Source organism: Oryctolagus cuniculus, chromosome 6, assembly GCF_051225735.1.
Source record: "Oryctolagus cuniculus isolate XC-2025 breed Fujian yellow rabbit chromosome 6, ASM5122573v1, whole genome shotgun sequence".
NCBI lineage: Eukaryota > Metazoa > Chordata > Mammalia > Lagomorpha > Leporidae > Oryctolagus > Oryctolagus cuniculus.
Window position 1 is genome coordinate 24,866,206 of NC_142872.1, and position 20,408 is coordinate 24,886,613.

Genomic DNA, 20,408 nt, shown 5'->3' on the forward strand with positions numbered 1-20,408 from the left:
CCTGGGACCCCTGCTTCAGCCCCCTGGGCAATGCTGCCCATCTCATGCTTCCAGAAGTCTGGGCTGGGGGTAACAGCCCAGCTCAGAATCTGGATTCAGACAGGGGCTGAGTGTGCAAACGTGGGGGAGTCCCCAGCCAGCTGCTGCTCCTTCTCCTGCACTAGGAGCTGGAGCCTGAGCCAAAGGGAGAGCCCGTCTTGCAGAGCTGTCGTAGAGAGGCAAATGGATGAGATGGGCGTGGAGCGAGGTTTTGGGCCAGGGCCGGGACCAGTGCCAGCCACCGTCATTCGCGATAGTTTCTGTAGGAGGCGCTTTGAGAGCAGTCTGGCCCCGTGTGTTTTCAAAAGGGAGAAGAAAGAGCGAGTGTTTGATTTTACACGGAAAAGGATGGAGACGGTCCAGGCGACGAAAGCAAAGCTCCGCCCAGTTCCGTTTCGTGCAGTCATGGGGATGGTGTCCGCCTGCAGGGCTCAGTCGCTTCCAGACATAGGAAAAGGAGACAGCGTTGCTCTCGGGGCCTCGGACCGCTGGGGCTCCTGGCCATGGGGTGGGTGTTAGCCAGGGACCCTGCTTGGGGGTGGCATTAGGACTTGACACCTGCTCACACCAGGAGTTTGGGGCTTCCCGTCGGGCCCTGCTGCTCCTCCTGTGGCCCTGACAGTGCAGTCTGGTCCATGTCCTGCTCTGGGACACTGGGGAGCAGCCTTGAACAGGCCCGAGGTGGGGGGGCCTGGGAGCTCTCGCTGTGGACGCTAGATGTCCCCTAGGAGAGAGTGGGCAGCCCTGGGCCAGGAGGAGAATGAGCGCAGAGCTGCAGCCGGGATGTGGGGGCCACGGTTCTCCGGAGGCAGCACCCCAGAGGAGGGGACCAGACGCAGGCCACGTAGTGACCACACAGCCAGACTGTGCATCGTGCTGGTGTCACACGTGCGATTTCCCTCCCACTCAGTACCTCCCCCATGCCATCACGGGGTAACCAAGCACAGAGAGGGCAAGCAACTTGCTCTCAGCTGCACAGCTGCCGAGTGCTGCAGCTGCTCTGTCTGACCTGGGGCCTTGCTGCAGCGCTTGATGCAGCCCCGGATTCCCACCCCTGTCTCCCAAGGAGGAGCACCGCCGATAAGTTCTTGCCCGGAAGACGCTGGTGGGAGAGAAGCCCCTTCTTGGGCACACTCAGTAGAGCCACCCACTGCCCAGCCCCACCTTTCTTTCCTGCGGCCAAGGCTGCAGGTGAAGGCTCTGCAGACTGCTTGCCCTCTGGCCGAGCCAGAACCCCCGGCCAGCCCTTCCCTACAGTTCCACAATCTGCCCGGCAGGTGGCGCTCTGTGCCCGCTCCTGGGCTCTGGAGCACTTGACTCCCGGCCTGGGAGGCCTTGGATGCCGGCCGAAGGCAGCAGTTACTGATTTTTCACTCGCCTCTGCACTGGGGCACTGGCCTCTCAGGATCCACCAGTCCCTCGCTGACTCCCAGCCGGTGCGGGCCCTTCCAGAACTCGGGCCATTTCTTCAATGCTCCATTTCCTCATTTAACAGTCACCTGGGGGCCGGTGCAGTAGGTTAATCCTCTGCCTGCCATGCTGGCATCCCATATGAGCGCTGGTTCTGGTCCTGGCTGCTCTTCTTCCAACCTAGCTCTCTGCTGTGGCCCAGGAGATCAGTGGAGGATGGCCCAAGTGTTTGGGCTCCTGCACCCACATGGGAGACCAGGAAGAAGCACCTGGCTCCTGGCTTCGGATCAGCGCAGCTCCTGCCGTTGTGGCCATTTGGGGAGTGAACCAGCGGAAGGAAGACCTTTCTCTCTATCTCTCCCTCTCACTGTCTGTAACTCTACCTCTCAAATAAAAATAAATAAAATATTTTTAAAAAAAGTCACCTGTGTACCTGCTGGGGACCAGGGCTTGGGAGGCCAGCACCGCAGCTCAATAGGCTAATCCTCCGCCTTGCGGCACCGGCACACCAGGTTCTAGCCCTGGTCGGGGCGCCGGATTCTGTCCCGCTTGCCCCTCTTCCAGGCCAGCTCTCTGCTGTGGCCTGGGAGTGCAGTGGAGGATGACCCAAGTGCTTGGGCCCTGCACCCCATGGGAGACCTGGAGAAGCACCTGGCTCCTGGCTTCAGATCAGCGCGATGCGCCGGCCATTGGGGGGTGAACCAACGGCAAAGGAAGACCTTTCTCTCTGTCTCTCTCTCTCTCACTGACCACTCTGCCTGTCAAAAAAAAAAAGAAGAAGAAGAAGAAGGAGGAGGAGGAGGAGGAGAAGGAGGAGAAGGAGGAGAAGGAGGAGAAGGAGGAGAAGGAGGAGAAGGAGGAGAAGGAGAAGGAGAAGGGGAAGGAGAAGGGGAAGAGGAAGAGGAAGGAAAGATCCAACCATTGCAACCCAGGTGAGCATGACTAGGACCCCAGAGGTCTGAGTTCCAAGCACTTGGCTCCTGGGCTGGGTGGCCTTGCACTGCAAGGCAGAAGAGGACATTTGGGCGCAGCTGGCATCTGGGCACCAGGTAGACAGAGAACTGAATGAGGGCAGAGGAGGACATTCCATGGTTTGGGTGGACAGCAGCGGCAGCAGTGCCATGGCTTCTTGGGGACTTGCTCTTTCCTGCTGGCCCTCTGGCTGTGGGTTCGGTGATGGAGTCCGGTACCTTCACGGTGTGCAGGCAGCTTGCCCAGCCAGGCCTCTGTGGGGTGGTCCTGCAGCAGATGGCCTCCAGGGGTGGAGGCAGCAGGGCTGACAGCACGAGGGAAATGGTGTCCTGTGGTCAGCACTGCCAGGGGGCTGGTGGCCCCTCCAGGGGCTCAGGGAAAATCAAAGGTTTCTCCCTCAGGTGCCAGGGCGTGTGGTGTCTGGGGGGTACAGGACGCGAGGTACAGAGGTGGGAGGAGGGTGTGGGGCAGGCATGCTCCCGGGACCCATGGCCCTTCCTGTCCTTGCACCGGCCCTTGAAGGGCCCTGCTGTGGACAGCCTATGTGTGAGTCCCACTCAGCCATGGGGGCTGAGGCCCGTCCCAGCCGCAGGTCTCCACCCCAGCCCATCTCGTACAGCCAGCACCTGGAATACTCTCCTAGCTGAGCTCTTTGTCTTTCTCCCTTTACATAGTCCATTCTTTTCTTTCTTTTCTTTTCCTTCCTTTTCCTTTCCTTTTCTTTCCTTTCTTATCAGAGAGGCAGAGTTACAGACAGAGAGAGAGACAGAGAGAGATCTTCCATCTGCTGGTTCACTCCTGAAATGGCCACATTGGCCAGAGCCAGGCCAGTCTGAAGCCAGGAGCCTGGGGCTTCTGGCCTCCCACACAGGTGCAGGGGCCCAAGCACTTGGGCCATCTTCCACTACTTTCCCAGGCCTTTCTCAGGGAGCTGGATTGGAAGTGGAGCAGCCAGGAATCGAATTGGCACCCATATGGGATGCCGGCCCGGCAGGTGGATGCTTAAGCTCCGACACCACAGCGCCAGCCCCCAAATGGTCTATTCTCGGTGCTGAAATCTTGATTTCTTTGACTTTTCCCATACATACCCTGATAAAGGCTCCTGTTATCTCAGCATATATTCAGTGCTCAGTGACAGCGCATCTTTAGTTGATTTTCAGGAGGTTGGAATAACATAGGACGAGAATGGCCTAAGTGCTCAGGCCTTGCACCCACATGGGAGACCTGGATGGACCTCCTGGCTCTTGACTTCAGCCTGGCCTAGCCGCTGTTGTTCTGGGCCAATGTGGGAGTGAACCAGTAGATCTCGCCCTCTCCCTCACTCTCTCCCTCTCTGTCTCTTTCTCTCTCTCATACTCTGCCTTTCAAATAAATCTTATTAAAAATCTTGAACTGTAAAACTGTGTTTCCATAGGTTAAGGGTATAGCAATATTCTGTGTGTTATAGGATTGAGAGGAGGAATTAATATGTAAAGTCACAGATATGACATGCAGGAAGGCTAGGAGGAACTCGCTCTCTGGGGTTGCACTGGGACTGGAAGACTGGATAGGTGTCAACATGTATACACACGTGTGTGTGCACACACACACACAGGTGTTTCTAAGCCCTGCGCAGTGAGGTGACCTGGGAGCAGTAACACCATGTAGCAAGGAGCACACGCACCTAGATCTTGGTTTCTAAATACCACTGCCTACTAAAAAGAACCATTGCTCCTTGGAGGATAACTGATTTTAAACAAATTTATTAATTTTTGAAAAGCAAAATGACACCTAGAGAGGGAAAGACATAGAGACATCTTCTTTTTGCTGGTTCATTGCACAAATGCCCATAATAGCCAGAGCTGGGCCAGAACAAAGCCAGGAGCCCAGAACCCCACCCAGGGCTCCCATGTGGGTGGCAGGGACCCAAGTACTTGAGTCATCATTGGCTGCCCTCCCAGGTGCATTTGCAGGAAGCTGGATCAAAGCAGAGCAGCCAGGACCCAAACTTGCCCTGGATTTGGGGTGACGGTGTCCCTGTCCCAAGCAGTGGCTTAACCTGCTGTGCCACGATGTTGGCCCCTGGGTGGCCAGAGTAGAAGTACAGGGTGAGCCTGGTGCCAGAAAGCAAGCAGGTAAGCTCGAAGAAGGATGGACGTGTGATTAAAAGGACAAAGAGGGACCGGCACCGTGGCGCAGTAAGTTAATCCTCCGCCTGCAGCGCCGGCATCCCACGTGGGCACCGGTTCTAGTCCCGGCTGCTCCACTTCTGAGCCTGCTCTCTGCTATGGCCTGGGAAAGCAGTGGAAGATGGCCCAAACCCTTGGGCCCCTGCACCTACGTGGGAGACCCGGAGGAAGCTCCTGGCTCCTGGCTTCGGATCGGCTGTGCTGTGGTCGCTGTGGCCATCTGGGGAGTGAATCAGCGGATGGAAGACCTCTCTCTCCCTGCTCCTCTGTAACTCTGCCTTTCAAATACATAAACAAATCTTTTTTAAAAAAATTTTATAAGAAAAGGACCCAGAAGCCAGCTTGAAGAGGCTCCACACTATTCCACATCTGCAATAATTTGAATATCAGCATGAAGATGATAGTAAAGAATTACATGAATGAAACGAGAATCTATTAGACCAAACTAGTATAAATAAATAATTGTGTGTGTAGAAGGGAAGGCTCTTCCTTACAGTGAAAATGTCAACTACGAAGAGGAATGATGAATTAGAAAAATCACCATTTGTATTCATTTGTTAATAACGTTAAGCTATTTGCAAATATTAATTATTCTAGCAAAAGCCATCAATGAAGGCTATAACTGGAGGGTGAAAGTCTGATGAGGAACTGGCTATTTAAAGGCACAAATAGCTTCCCACTTGGCAGTGATAGAGGAAAAACAGTACAGCAGCGAGTCCCAGCAGTCCTTGGCAGGTTAACAGACTTAACCCCATTTGGACAACCCAGCACCGAGTACCTCCTGAGGGGAGGGTGCGCGGCACGTCGGTGGCGCTCCTGCCAGTGCGTGAGCTGACCAGGCGGTGCAGAAGCAATGGGATAGCGCTCTCCAGGGGTGGTGTACAGGGTGACTGGCCAGGACGCCCCCCAGATGTCAAGGTCATGAGCAACCAAGCGCATCTGAAGAGCTCAGTGGTCCAGCAAAGGGGATCGAAGAGACAGGGCAGGAGAGCTTCCAGGCACGTCCTCGGGATGGCAGAGCCAGACAGTTGAAGGAGCGATGCCGCTCCCGAGCTGGGCCCCGGGAAGCATTGCAGAGGCTGTGGTAGGACCGGTGAAGACGTTGAATGTGGCTTGGGTGCGAGACGTTAGTGCTGTGTCACTTCTAACACCCTGATTTTTATCACTGTGCTAAGGTCATGTTTGAGAGCATCCAGGAAAGAGCGAAGTGTTTAAGGCTGAGCAGTCAGGCTGTCTGAAACTCACTCTCAGTGGTTCTGATTTTTGACAAGTGGATATCAGCCAGTCTCTGTCCATCCATCCATCCATCCATCCACCCACCCACCCACCCATCCATCCATCTATCCATCTATCCATCATCTATCTGTCTGTCCATCCATCCATCTCTATTGGGAAGTAGGTAGAATATTAAACCGAATTAACAATTGGTGAGTCTGGGTTTTTAGGAGTTTTTGGAACTTTTTTGCAAGTTTGAAACTATGTTAAAAATTATTAAAAAAAAAAAAAAAGACCCACAGCACATCCTTACCAGGGTGTGGGCTCCTACCTGACCCTGAGTATTGAGTCTGCTGGGAGGAGATGCGCAGTGTTTTGTCAAAACATTGTGAAGGAAATGGCTGCTGGCTTGTGATGTCTCATGTTTCACTCAGGATCATCCTCCAGGTCGGAGGGCTCGCCCATCTGTCTTGGTGGCAGGGCGTTTGCGAGCTGCTTCTGGGCTGGGCTGGGACCCTCTGCCGGTGTTCCAGTTCCGAGCCAACCCTGACCTTCACATCATCAGAACTGGGTCTCTGATGTCCTGCAGCCTGCAGCGCACGTCCCTGGCACTTGGATCAAGGCTAAACCCCCCCCCATCCCCGCCCATCCTCTGCTGATGTTCTGGGTTGAAGCTAAGTGTGTCCCTCTTGGACCAGAACCTCAGCCGTTGATCCCTGGTTTTATAGGTGAGTGGCATGCGATGCGCAGTGGTGAAGAGCTACCTAATTGCCTAGGTGGACGAGCAGGAGGCTATGGCCGGTAGCTCAGACGGCCTGAGTTCCCCACCCTTGGTGCGCGCTGTGGACACAGCAGTTCAGTGGCCTCTCACATCCCTCACCCGCTCTGGACCTCTCACTTGTCAGGCCCTCTGCAGGGCCAGCCCCCAGCTCAAGGTCATCCTCTTGCCTGCCCATCCTCTCCTGACCTTGCTCCTGAGGAGGGACCCCGACTCCAGTACCCTTAGCACTCTGACCCAGTGGTCCTACAGTGAGTTCCAAGGAGCCCTCGGGGTTCTGAGACGCTGTCATGGGCTCTGTAAGCTCCTGGGTTTTCCGGCCACTTATCTATGTGATTTGCAAAATATTTCAAAGACTTACAAAGCAATGCCCTCCTTGCTCATCTATTGTTTTAAAAATTACAGTTATTTGTCATAAAAAGGTTAGCTAATATATAATGCTGCTATTATCATTATATAAAAAATATTTTTCCTTTGCTTTCAAAAAGGCATCAGTCTATGCAATTGACATCAACAAAAGGTGTTCAGTGTCTGCAGTAATTTCTGAAGAGACCAGAATATTTGAGAACCTCTGCTCTAACCCCTGGCTGTGCTTTATGTTTTTAAAGGTTTTTGTTTGTTTAATTTGAAAGGCAGGGGGCCGGCGCCATGGCTCACTTGGTTAATCCTCCACCTGCAGTGCCAGCATCCCATATGGGCACCCGGTTCTGGTCCCAGTTGCTCCTCTTCCAGTCTAGCTCTCTGCTGTGACCCGGGAGGGTAGTGGAGGATGGCCCAAGTCCTTGGGCCCTGCACCCACATTGAGACCAGGAAGAAGCACCTGGCTCCTGGCTTCGGATTGGTGTAGCTCCAGCCATAGCGGCCATTTGGGGGGTGAACCAATGGAAGGAAGACATATCTCTCTCTCTCTCTCTCTCACTGTCTCTCACTTTCTCTCACTCTCTCACTCTCTCTCACTCTCTAACTCTATCTGTCAAATAAATAAAAAAAGAAAGGCAGAGGGAGACAAATCCCCTGTCCTGGTCCTCCAATGCCCACAACCAGCTGAAGCCGAGAGACCAGAATGCAACTGACATCGGAAGCAGAGGCGGGATTGATCCCAGGCACTGGCTATGGGTGCAGCTGTCCTAGGTGGCATTTTAACCCAGTGCCAATGACCTGCTCTCCTGGCTGTGCCTTAATAAGAGTGGTCTGGGCTGTGCAGTGGGAGGACCCACATCCTGACGGCCAAATGCACCAGCGGGATTTTCTTGCTTGTGCTCCGTGTCCGCTGTGGGTGGGAGAAGAGCTGTGTTCTACTCCACCCTGCAGGGGCCAAGCTGAGTGACGAGACTCTGGTGATTCACGGGGAGAAAGGAAAAGCAGGGGAGGGGGCTGGAGAATCTCACACGAGCAATTACATACTACACTTTCCCCCACGGCTCGTTGGCCATTTCCGGTTCCATGGCTCCAGTGCAGGAGTGCACTCCAGTGCCTGCACTTCAGGCAAGGCTGGGAGGCACAAGCCCCTCCCACACTTGCTCAGGGCCCTGGAAGTGGAGTCAGGCCTGGAAGTCTCTGCCGCTCCTTGTTTTAAGCTTCCTCAAGTGGGTTGGCTCCTTGGCGGGCATGTGAGGTATTGGTTTGGTGCCAACGGTGCACTCGATATTATAGCAAACGTTTGCAGTTGGTTCTACCAGCTCTCCAAGGATAGAACCCTTGTCTTGCTCAGTTTTGTTTCCTGGGTGCCTAGGGCTAAACCCAAGCAATGGACACATGTGATGACAGTCGTCCTGCCCCTTCGGGTCTCTCCAGGCGGTTGAAAATTCAGACGGGCTGACGTGCAGGGGCTGCATCAGCCCAGCCTGCACATGGGCTCCAGGCCATGCAGACCCAGAGGGCTCTGTTGTCAGGGTGGCTGCTGGGCAAAACCAGCTGTGACTGTGCAGCCTGGGCCCAGATAGGTAAAATATGACTCCTGTGGTGACAGCGTGGAGTCCCAGCCATGGCTTCTGGGAGGACTGATCCAGAACCAGCCCTGGGCTTCCTGCCAAAGTGGTTTCAGTGAGCCCTGTTAGCTCTTTTAGGTCCGCCTTTTCCTTCCCACGTGCTAGCCCCATTGGCCCAGGCTGCTGGGTTGTGACAGCTGACGGGGGGCGGTAGAGAACTTAGCCTAGTTGCAGAGCAGTGTGAACATCCAGGTATTCATTGGGTATACAAGGCGACTTCACAAAGTTCACGGACAATGGGATTGAAAGATAAGTTTGGGGTGGGCACTTGGCCCAGTGAGTGGTCAGGATGCTTGGGATGACCACATCCTATATCCCGAGTGCCTGGCTTGAATCCCAGCTCCAATTCTGGTTCCAGTTTCCTGCTAATGTGCTCCCTGGGAAGCAGCAAGTACGTGGGTCCCTGCTACCCCCATGGGAGACCCGGATGGAGTTCTAGACTGCTGGCAGCAGCCCCAGCTCTTACAGGCATTTGAGGAGTAAACCCATGAATGGGAGATCCTCCTGTTTGCCTTTGAAATAAACTTTTAAAAATTTAAGATAAGATTTTTTGGTGTAAATAACTTTGAAATCTATGCATTTTTTAAAAATATTGCATATTTTTAATGAACTCTTCGAAGACCCCTTGTGGCGGGTGCTGGGAAGAGAGCTCAGTGCTAGGCCCAGGGCAGAGGTGCAGGTGCTGTTGGGCCAGGTGAGAGCCAGGGGCTCCGAGGCACAGCTCAAGGAGCGGCTCTGTCGCCCTCTGCTGGAGGAACTGGCAGGCCTGGGGACACTGGGAGGGGAGCCATTCACTGTCCTCCTTTAGGCTCTGGTGGGGCCTGCACTCCTGGGATGCATGGACCTGTCTTTTCTAAACCCCAGAGCCCATGGTCCAGCAGGCTTTTGGTCCTGTTTCCAGAAGAGAAGTCGTTTGTGCGATGAGAAGCTGTGATTTCTGTACTACGCAGAGGCTTGCAGAAATGATAAAATGTAGTGAATGAAGTCTGTGCCAGCTCCTTTGATTAGCCGTGTGGTGCTGGGTGCTGACTCATTGGGAAAGCCCTGATTCTTGGAGCACTTGGGTAGTTAACCTTGCACAACTGAAGCCCAAGAGCCCACTACTTTGTCTAAACGTGCAGGAAAATTACGAAAGCAAGAACAACGAAGACAGCGGAGTCATGAGTGCACCTTGAGCTGGAGTGAGCCAAACAAAACATGAACCCCACGCTGGCCACGCTCTCCTGTCAGGGCTGGAAACCCCGAGCAAGCCAGACCCCGAGTGCCTGCCTTCCAGATGGAGCCCCGCCTCGCTTCTCTGAAGCCGTTAGCCGCCATCCTCAGGGTGGTCCCTCAGTGGTGTCTGCCTGGGACAGAGCTGCTATTTCAGTTATCTGAAGCTCTCAGACACGGGGTAAAAAACATGGCAACAACATGAAACAAAATTAGATGCAGATTATCACATGATCTAACAATTCTGAGTATCTTCTCAAAAAACAAACCAACCAACCAACCTGAAAGCACAGCCTGGAATGGATAATGGTACACCTGTGTTCACGGCAGCTTTATTCACAAAGCCAAAAGGTAGAAACAAACTACGTGCCCATTAGCTGACGGACAGATACCAAAGCGGCATAGACACAAACTGAAATGTGCTCAGCCTTAGAAAGGAGAGAAGCTGAGGCTGGCACTGTGGAGCAGCAGGGTAAGTCACTGCCTGTGACACTAGCCACACCATCACCCCATATGGCAGCACCAATTCGAGTCCTGGCTACTCTGCCTCCAACCCAGCTCCCCCGAAATGTGCCCGGGAAAGCAGTGGAAGGTGGTCCAAGAGCTTGGGCCCCTGCCACCCGTGTGGGAGACCAGGATGGAGTTCCAGGCTCTTAGCTTTGGTCTAGCCCCGCCCCAGCTGTTGTGGCCGATTGGGGAGTGAACCAGCAGGTACAAAATCTCTCTCTATCCCTCCTTCTCTGTCCCTCTACCTTTCAAATAAATAAATAGATTTTTTTAAAGGAAACTCTAAAATAGGCTTCAACATGGGTGAACCTTGATGGTATTATGCTGAGTGCGGTAAGCCAGACACAAAAGGACAGTATGTGGTTGTATTCCTGTGAGTTGAGCACGGTGTTCAAATCCAGAGACAGGAGAGCTGTGGTTTCCAGGGGAAGGGGCAGTCAGGGTTCATTGCCCCCCGAGTTGCACTCAGTTCGGAAGAGAAAGTTGTGGAGACGGGCAGTGGTAGTGAAGGTGGCACACCAGTGTGAGTGGACTGAATACTGTTAAACTGGACACGTAAGATGGCTAAAATGCCTCATTCTGCTATGTGTATTTTGTCACAATAAAGCAAACAGTAGGAGCAGGCCAGGTCGGTGCGGTGTTCAGTCCATGGAGACTGGGACGGAGCTGCCTACTGAATGCGTGTCCTGGAGGGGTCCCTGAGACCCCAGGGGCCGTCTGATGGCTCTGACAGGGCTTGGGCAGCAGGAACGCAAGCGGGGGTCACCAGGACAAGAGCTCTCTGTCGCCTCCTTGGGCGGAGCTGCCAGCTCCCGGAGGCTGCAGGGGAACAAAGCCAGGAGGGTAATTTAAAGGTGCCCTGGCCCCAGGGGCAGCCCCTACCATTGTCCTGGGCTCCCCCCACCTTCTGCACCAGGAGCCACCAATCATACATATGCATGAATGAGGGGGGCCCAGAGCCCTCTCCAGGTCGGCTCCCTGCGAGTTGGGACCAGGAGGGGTCCTCAGCCCCAACTCCCCCTTGCGGCAGCAGAGGACGGCCGCCCACCACTCAGGGCAGCCCAGAGGGTCTTGCTCCATCCTGGGGGGAGGGGGCAGGGCTGGGGCCAGCCTCCCCCACGGGGGCTTGTGTCTTCATTCATTATTTTCCAAACCAGTCCTCAGGAAGGGGAGGTTTCTGGGCAGCTTGCAGTACCCGCTAGAGATGGCGCACGCGGCCTCACCGGGGGTTGGAAACGCAGGCCCTGCCCTCTGTGGCCCGCTGGAGCCGGGCAAGGGGGAAGGCAGAGATGGAAGTCGTCTTCCGCCGGCAGCCCCACCGCCCGGCAACTCCTGGATTAATCTTTCTTTCTTTCTTTCTTTTCTTTTTTTCCTTTTCTGCTCAGTGGATTGTGGTCAAGGCCATTGTAACGTGAGCAGTGCCTCGGAGGGGATTGGCCGAGGGGCTGCGAGGGGCCTCTTTCACAGAGGGCTAATTGCATCTCAGACCACCAGTGCTCGCGAGCTACAGATGTCGGCTTGCATTTGCCTGCGCACCACAATTGGACCCATCTGTTGCGTTTATTCGCCCGCTCCCCTGCCCGCCCCCCGCCCACCCCCACCCCGCGCCCGCCCCTCCCTGCCCTCGTCTGCTGAGCCTAAATTGAAAACTCATCAAAATGTAATCCAAGAGCAGTTTGGCTGCTGAGCCGCCGAGAAGGGGCTCTGTGGGAATAAAGGCCCCCCGCCACTTTTACACCCGGGCCAGAGCCCAGGGAGCCGGGTCACAGGCAGCCTTAGGGGGAAAGCGAGAAGTCAGCCGGCAGATGGGCCTCTGCGCGCAGCCCCATAACCTGATGCCACGGGACAGGGGCCCTAGCAACGCGGCCCGGCCCGGCCGGAGGACACCGCTGCCCCTGAGGTGGCGACCCCACCACGAAGGCCTCACCCCCGGCCCGGGATTTCAAACGGGGCTGGGGCTGGGGCTCTTGGCTCCCTGACCCCCATCTGCCCTCTCCAGCTCAAAGGAGGTGCGAGGTGCAGAGGGCAGGGCTGGCGTGGCCTGCAAGGGCCGGGGAAGCGGCACTGGAGAGGCAGCCTGCTGCCCCTGCCACCCGGGCCTGCCTCCCTCCGGGCGCCCTCTGTTCTGCAACCTGGCCCTGGGCTCAGGCCCTTACCTGCCTGCACGTCCCCTCCTCCGGAGCCAAGCCCAGCAGTGAGCTCGGGAGGGTAGGGATGTGGCTGCAGGGACCCATTCCGCCTTGCCCCAGGCTCCGGGCCACCAGGACAGGCCCCAGCGGCAGTCTCTCTCGGGTTTCTCTTTCCAACATCTGCCCTAGCCTGACCCGGGAATGGGGCTGTCGTGTGACCCCGGGAGGGGATTGGTGGCTGCACCGTCTCCCCTGAATGCCAGCAGCTGTGGCAGGAGGGGTGGAGGGGCAGGCCTGGGTGACCATGATGCTTCAGGGTCCACAGGCTCTGAAGGGCCACTGGGGAGACCAGTCGATGCCCTGGTGCTGAACCCATTACTGAAGGGCTCTCTGTATGGGCTCTATAAACTTTCTTCACCAAAGTCTGCACTAATGCACTTTTTTTTTTGCATAATAACTTAGCATAATCTCTTACACACCCTAGAGCAAAGGATTAACCAAGGGGCCGGCGCTGTGGTGTAGCAGGAAGAGCTGCTGCCTGCAGTGCTGGCATCCCATCTAGGCGTCGGTTTGAGTCCCGGCTGCTCCTCTTCCCATCCAGCTCTCTGCTATGGCCTGGGAGAGCAGTAGAAGATGGCCCAAGTCCTTGGGCCCCTGCACCCGCGTGGGAGACTCGGAAGAAGCTCCTGGCTCCTGGGTTTGGATGGGTGCGGCTCCAGCCATTGTGGCCATGCGGGGAGTGAGTGAACCAGTGGATGGAAGACCTCTCTCTCTGCCACTCTCCCTCCCAACCCCCCCACCCCGCCTCTCTGTAACTCTATCTTTCATAAATAAATCTTAAAAAAAAAAAAAAGAATTCACCCAGCAACCCTTCCCCCCTTTCCCGGGGTGATACCCTCTGACCTTCCCGTCTTGCTTTCCCTCTCTGTCCCACTGTCAACAGTACTCATCAGCTCGTCCACCACCCACTATCACACGTGGCCAGGCAGTCGGTGGCTCTCGCAGGCATTGCAGTCCTGGGCACAACCCCAGTGGCTGGTCTCAGGGGTGCTGGGCCAAGGCCCAGGAATGGGCATTGCTGACAAGCCCTGCCCACCCCAGGGAGGGGCTCTGTTGCACCTGAGAAATGCTGCAGCCTCCGGGGTGCTCTCGGTGGTCCCAAGCCCACAGGCTGCCCACGGGTGATCAGTTCCGGGTCTCCTCTTCCACTGCCCCTCCCTCACCGCCTCTGGTCTTGATTAAATCCTCACCCAACCAGAGTGTGGATGTCAGGTCTGGCTTGGCCGGCTTTTAATTGAGGTGTTAATTTGTTGTTGCAGAGAATAAGGGCCCTGCTTTTCTAGAGCCTTCCTCTGCTGCCAGCCTAAGCTGATTAGCCTTGGGGGGCATGGAAGGGTGGACAACAGGCCATCAGCAGGGAGCTAGCTGGGCTGCAGTCAGGCCTCGGAGCTGCCCTCAAGAGAGGGGGTGGGCCAGGGCCAAAGCCTTCTGCACCTGCCTCATCCTTCCCCCCTCCCCAGCCACCAGGCAAACACCTGCCCCATGGGCCTCGAAGGCACTGACCTGGTGCCCATGTCCCCTCCCCTGCATCCTGCGATGGACCACTTGTGCCCTGCAGCTCATCTGCTCACACAGCACTGTCCTTGGGGTGAATGGGTGAATAGCGGGCTCCCTAAAGGGATGCTCCAGGCCTCCCATCCCGGCGCTGGCCCCAGGAGCGCTTCCTCCTGCTCTGCTCCCTGCGAGTCCAGCCAGGCTGCTCCCTGTCCCCTGCCCTGCTGGGCAGCTCTCCTTTCTCTCCCTGCCTTCTGGGCCCGTATGCCCATACCTGGCTTCTGCTGGCTCCCCCGGGCCCCGCCCTCAAGGTTCGGCATTGGACACCTCCTCTGGGGAGCCCTCTGCTCTCGTCGGGCTGCTAGGAGCAGAGCTTATTGCAGAAGGAGGTGGACTGGGGAAACCGGATGCTCAAAGGATTTCCTTGCCCAGGCCTCTGGGTGCAGCCAACCACCAGGCCCTGCAAAGGACAGGGAGGGGCAGCCCTAGGCCTTCTCTCCTGCCCCTTGGCCTTTCTGTTCCTCGCTGCTGCTGGGACCCTGGCAGCAAAGCAGTGTGGCCTTGCCGCCAGCCCTGGTGGCCCAGCAGCCTCTGCTCCCTCTCTGCAAAGCCCCTGCCGCTGCCTTTGAACCTCTGAGAATGAGGACGCGGGGCCTGTGACCCAGATCCTGCTTCTCAGCCTTGCTGGCGGCCAGCCCCACGGACCCAGGAGGCGTCAGACCCCAGTGACAGGTGACAGCTCCCACGGGTGCAGCTGCCACATGTCCTGCCCTGTGCTACATGCCTTGCACAGCAGCTTGGGCAATCCCGGCCGCAGCCTTGCCGGCAGGTGTGGGACGCTTGCTACTCCACAGACTGGAAATTGCAGGTCCAGGGTGGAGTGTCTGTAGCCAGAACTGACTTTAAAAACACACAAGCTGATGTGGGAGCCCCTGGCTCCTGTCCCCCTCCCTGGCCTCCATGGCGTCTGGTCCCTGCTGACCCCTCCCAGCCATGTGCCTCACACTTTCTGTGCTAGAGACACACTGGCCTGCTTTTTAGCCCCTAGTACGTAGCATTTCCCCAACCCCCAGGGCTTGCGATGGCACCTGCAGACCTCAGACGCACATGCTGTTCTCCCGAGTGAAACGTCTCACGCTCCTCCTCCAGAATTAGCTCCCATGCTTCCTTCCTCCTAGTAGCCCAGTCCCCTGACGCGGTCAGAACCGCCCCCCCCCCACCTCCCGCCAAGGGCAGTCTCCCCTGTTGTACCTCAGCTGGACGCCACTTGTACTGGTGATGCATTCGCCAGGAACCCCAGGCAGAGCCTGAGATTCACATCTCTCCTCCCACCAGACTGCAAGCCCCGTGAGGCCAGGGCCTGTGCTGCTGTTTTACACCATGTGGTCTGCAGGTTCAGCTCCGAGTGGCACTCACCCTTCAAACCTCAGATGCCAGATCTGAGCTATTAACCTGGCCAGCCTGGGCTTCCTGGGCCAGCCCTGCCATGGGCACAGGAGGCCAGGCCTTGTGGGCACTGAGGGGCCATCAACAAGAAGGGCTGCTGGCAGGCTTGGGGTGAGGCGGCAGTCAGTGGCCCTGATGGACGGCGGGGGGGATGGGGTATGGAGGGGGTGCGGCTCAGGCCCCTCCTGCACAGAAGGGTTTGGGAAGGCCAGGCCTGCTGCTTCTCACAAGCCCCTGCCGCCACCCCTGGCACTCCCAGGGCTGACGGCCCACCTACACCCGGGAGGGCTCCAATGCTGGGACACAGCCAACCCTGGAGCGGCTCACAACGGCAGGCAGCAGCCTGGGGCCCAGGCAAGCGGGTACGAGCTGGGCAAGGCCTGGGGGTTACAGCCCTGCTGAGAAGGCCCATTTCTGTGGCGATGCTGCTCACGGTGAAGATTGTGCTGCTTGCTCCCAGCAGGGCCGACCCTGTTCCGGAGGGCTCCAGGTGCCCTCTGACCCTTTGTATTTCGGGGACGGAGGTGACCGCCTAGAGGCCGGGTGCCATCAGCCAGCCTCACCTGCGTGGACAAGGAGGAGACAGGTGGCCCATCAGCTCGTGCCCCATGCAGGTAGATCCAAGGAGGCCTACGGCGACTCAGCGCTCCCACTGCTCCCCCACAGCTTCCCATCTGAGCCACAGAGCGGTCCCTCTTCGGGCTGGCTTGTCCTAGCTGCTCTGACAGCTGCGTCACGCAGGGAGCTGCTGCCCAGAGTCCTCTGCACGGACTCTCTTCTTGAGTTCACGCTTTGCTCCGTGCCTGTGTGACTTGTGGGATTACACAGGCAGCGTGGATAGCCGTCTGTGGGAAAGCGTGGGTCAGCCGTCCCCTGGAGGACCCAGATGGGAACCAGCACCTCTGCCAGTTAGGGCTACTTACAGCCCATGTCATCTTGGTGCGTGTTGACACCCTCCGTGCCTCAGTTTCCTCGGCTGCAAAGGAGGCAAAGATGGCATCAGCCTCACTTGAATGTCAGGAGGATGAACTGAGATACCACGGCCGGTGCACTGAAAATAGTGCAGTGACGGGCACGCTCCAGACGCACCTGTGTGGGAGCAAGGCTTCACAAGAAATGCTTGTGTGTGGGCCTTGCAGGCCTCGTGCTGATCCAAGCCCCCGTGTGTACAAGCGCCTCTGTTGCACACTGTGCTCCCCCGGGCCCTGCTCCCTTGACAGGGCAGCCTCGTTGTCTTTCTACAAAGGGGACTTGATGGCTCCTCTGCGAGGGCCACACAGTCCCCCGTTACGCACCTGTGCTGCCTCTGATTTAGGGAAGAGACGGAGGGCCACACCACTGCCATGTGCAACTGTGCACTTTGTACTGGGCAGCGCATTCTCATTTGCAGAGGATAGAAACCAGATGCAAATTAGCTTTGAGGAAGGTGAGAATTTATGGCTCCTGTAGCTGAAAAGTCCTGAACTTGGCTTCAGCTTCAAAAACCTCATAATCCTGGTGCTCCAATGGCAGCCTCCGTGTCGATCGCTCCCTCGCCACTCTCTCTCTCTCCCCCCTCCCCTCCACTTCCTGGCTCTTTGCTCTCTGTCCTGGCTTTGTTCCTTGCAAAGGCAAGGCAGCCACCCTGTATTCCAGGTTTCCAACCGATGAGCCCTATAACCTCAGGGAGGAGAGCGTTGGATTTCTAGTTCATTCCATTGAAGGCCCTGGAATGGGGTCCACTTGCCTGGCCTGGTTCATGTGCACTTGTGCACCCATTTGAGGGGACTCTAGCATACATTTTTTTTTTTTTTGACAGAGTTAGAGAGAGAGAGAGAGAGAGAGAGAGAAAGTCTTCATTCCGTTGGTTCACCCTCCAAATGGTCACTACGGCCAGCGCACTGCGCTGATCCGAAGCCAGGAGCCAGGTGCTTCCTCCTGGTCTCCCATGTGGGTGCAGGGCCCAAGGACTTGGGCCATCCTCCACTGTACTCCCAGGCCACAGCAGGGAGCTGGACTGGAAGAGGAGCAACCGGGACAGAATCCGGCGCCCCGACCGGGACTAGAACCCGGTGTGCTGGCGCCGCAGGCAGAGGATTAGCCGAGTGAGCTGCGGCGCTGGCACTAGCACACATTCTTTTTTTTTTTTTTTTTTTTTTTTTTTGACAGGCAGAGTGGACAGTGAGAGAGAGAGACAGAGAGAAAGGTCTTCCTTTGCCGTTGGTTCACCCTCCAATGGCTGCCACGGCCGGCGCGGGAGCCAGGAGCCAGGTGCTTTTCCTGGTCTCCCATGGGGTGCAGGGCCCAAGCACCTGGGCCATCCTCCACTGCATTCCCTGGCCACAGCAGAGAGCTGGCCTGGAAGAGGGGCAACCGGGACAGAATCCGGCGCCCCAACCGGGACTAGAACCCGGGGTGCCGGCGCCGCTAGGCGGAGGATTAGCCTAGTGAGCCGCGGCGCCGGCCCCTAGCATACATTCTTAGAAGTGACAGGATGAGCCAAAGGGCATGCTCATTTTCACGTATCCAATATTCTCTGCCAACACTTGCACGGCATGGAAGCTGGTGAGATCCTGGTGCCCACAAATGCTGTTTGTCTGGGTGTCTAGGGTAAGACAAGAGTGACCTCACACATGGGGTCTCAAGGATGATCTAGCTGATTATATCTTTTTTTTTTTTTTAATCTATTTGTTTATTTGAAAGGCAGAGTTACAGAGAGGCAGGGGCAAAGAGAGAGAGAAGCTTTCCATCTGCTAGTTCACTCCCCAAATGGTCGCAACAGCCGGAGCTGACTTGGAAGTGGAGCAGCCGCAGCTGGGACTCAAACTGTCATCCATCTAGGAAGCCGGCACTGCAGGCGACAGCTATACCTGCTACACCACAGCACTGGCCTCTCATTTTTTGTTTTTAGAGGAATTACTGGGGCCAGTGCTATGGCATAGTAGGTTAAGCATCTGCCAGCAGCACTGGCATCCCATATGGTGCCGCTTCGAGTCTCAGCTGCTCCTCTTTCGATCCAGCTCCCTGCTAGTGTGCCTGGGAATGCAATGGAAGATGGCCCAAGTGCATAAGCCCCTGCATCCATGTGGGAGACCCAGAAGAAGCTCCTGGCTCCTGGCTTTGGATAGGCCCAGCTCTGGTCGTTGTGGCCATTTGGGGAGTGAGCCAGCAGAAGGAAGATCTCTGTTTCTCCCTCTCTCTGTAACTTCGCTTCTCAAGTAAATAACTAAAAAGAAAAATGCATTACTTACATATTTTAAAGGCAGAGTGATGGAGGGAGGGAGGGAGGGGAGAGAGAAAAAGAGTGAGAGAGAGAAATATTTCATCCCCAAATGGACATGACAACTGGGGCCAGGCCATGTAGAAGCTAAGAACCTGGAACTCCGTCCTGGCCTCCCACAAGTGTGACAGGAGTTCAAATTCTTGGGTCATCCTCTGTTGCCTCCCCAGGTGCATTAATGTGGAGCTGGATTGGAAGCAGAGTGACTGGGACTTGAACTCGTGGGATGTCAGCATTGAAAGCAGCAGTTTAACCTGCTGACCCATTATACTGGCCCCTGATGTGTGTTCATTACAGTTTAAGTGCTGTGTCTCTTGGTTCATTGACAGGCACCTGACACAGCAGCCTGCTTGCCAGGTGGCCATTTTGGTGGGTGTTTTAGGATGAAACCAGCCAGCTGACCTCAGGAGTTCATGGCCACCAGAGTCTGGCACACATGTGATTCGGTGGTTTGCCTGGTCTTCCTCTTGAGCTCTCTCGCAGGAGTGGTGATAGTGGCTGACATTCACCAACACACCCTGCCGCCGGGCACTGTGCATCAGTCCTCGCAACCACCCTAGGAAGTTTTCCCGGGAGAAAACAGAGGTATGGGGAGATACCGCGCCCTGTCCCCCGTGTCTCAGCTAGCAGGCAGGGAAGAGTCGACTTCCCGGTTCCCTGTGTGAGCCCGCCGCTGTAAGACTGCAGATGCGACAGCAAGAGCTGTGCTGACCCCTCCGGCTCCTGGTTCCATGCAGGAATTAGTGCAATCCAGCCTGGGGTCCTCTGCTCGGCTTCGCGGCAGGGTGGGAGGTGGGAGAAGCTTCTAGGTAGCTCTGTGCAGGGACAATGCACTAACTGATGCAGGGATGGGCCAGGAGCTCTCCTGTCCCTCACATGTCCAGAGGAAGCAGCCACCCCTGGCCCGGTGGTCAAGGTGGCCTCGCTCAGCACCAGCACACAGCACACAGCACACAGGACACCAGTGGGTGTTCTTGGGAAATGGGGCACCGCGGCAGGTGCTCTGTTGCAGCAGGTTAAGCTGCTGCTCGGGAGGCGCACATCCATGTTGAGTGTTCTGGTCCCAGCTCTGCTCAGCTTCCTGTGCGTGTGCGTCCCGGCAGGCAGCGAATGATGGCTCCAAATACATGGGTCCCTGCCTCCCACGTGGGAGACCATATGGAGTTCTGGGTTGGTCAGTTGGTCTGGCCCAACCAGGAACCCCATCTGAGTCTGCCATGTGGGTAACAGGGACCCACGTATGTGCTGCCTTCCTGGGGGCACATTACCAGGAAGCTAGAATTGGGAGGCAGAGCCGGGACATGAGCGCTGCAGTGGGAGTTCCGTCTGTCCTTCTCTGTGTCTCTCTGCCACTAAATAAATAAATAAATAAATAAATAAATAAATAATAGGGGCAGTTGTTTGCTGTGCTAGTTAAGACGCTGCTGGGTATACCCACATCTCTTTTCAGAGTGCCTGGGTCCAGCCACATTCTAGCTCTCTTAAGGAAGGTCTGGGGCCAGTGTTGTGATTTACCAGGTTAAACCAACACTTGGGAGGCCTGCATCCCATGTCAGAACACTGGTATGAGCTCCAGCTGCTCCACTTTTGAACCAGCTCCCTGCCAATGGGCCTGGGAAAGCAGCAGATGATGGGCCAAGTACTTGGGCCCCTGCCACCCATGGGGGACACCCAGTTCCTACTGTTGTGGCCATTTGAGGAATCCAGGGGATGGAAGATTCTCTCTCTCTC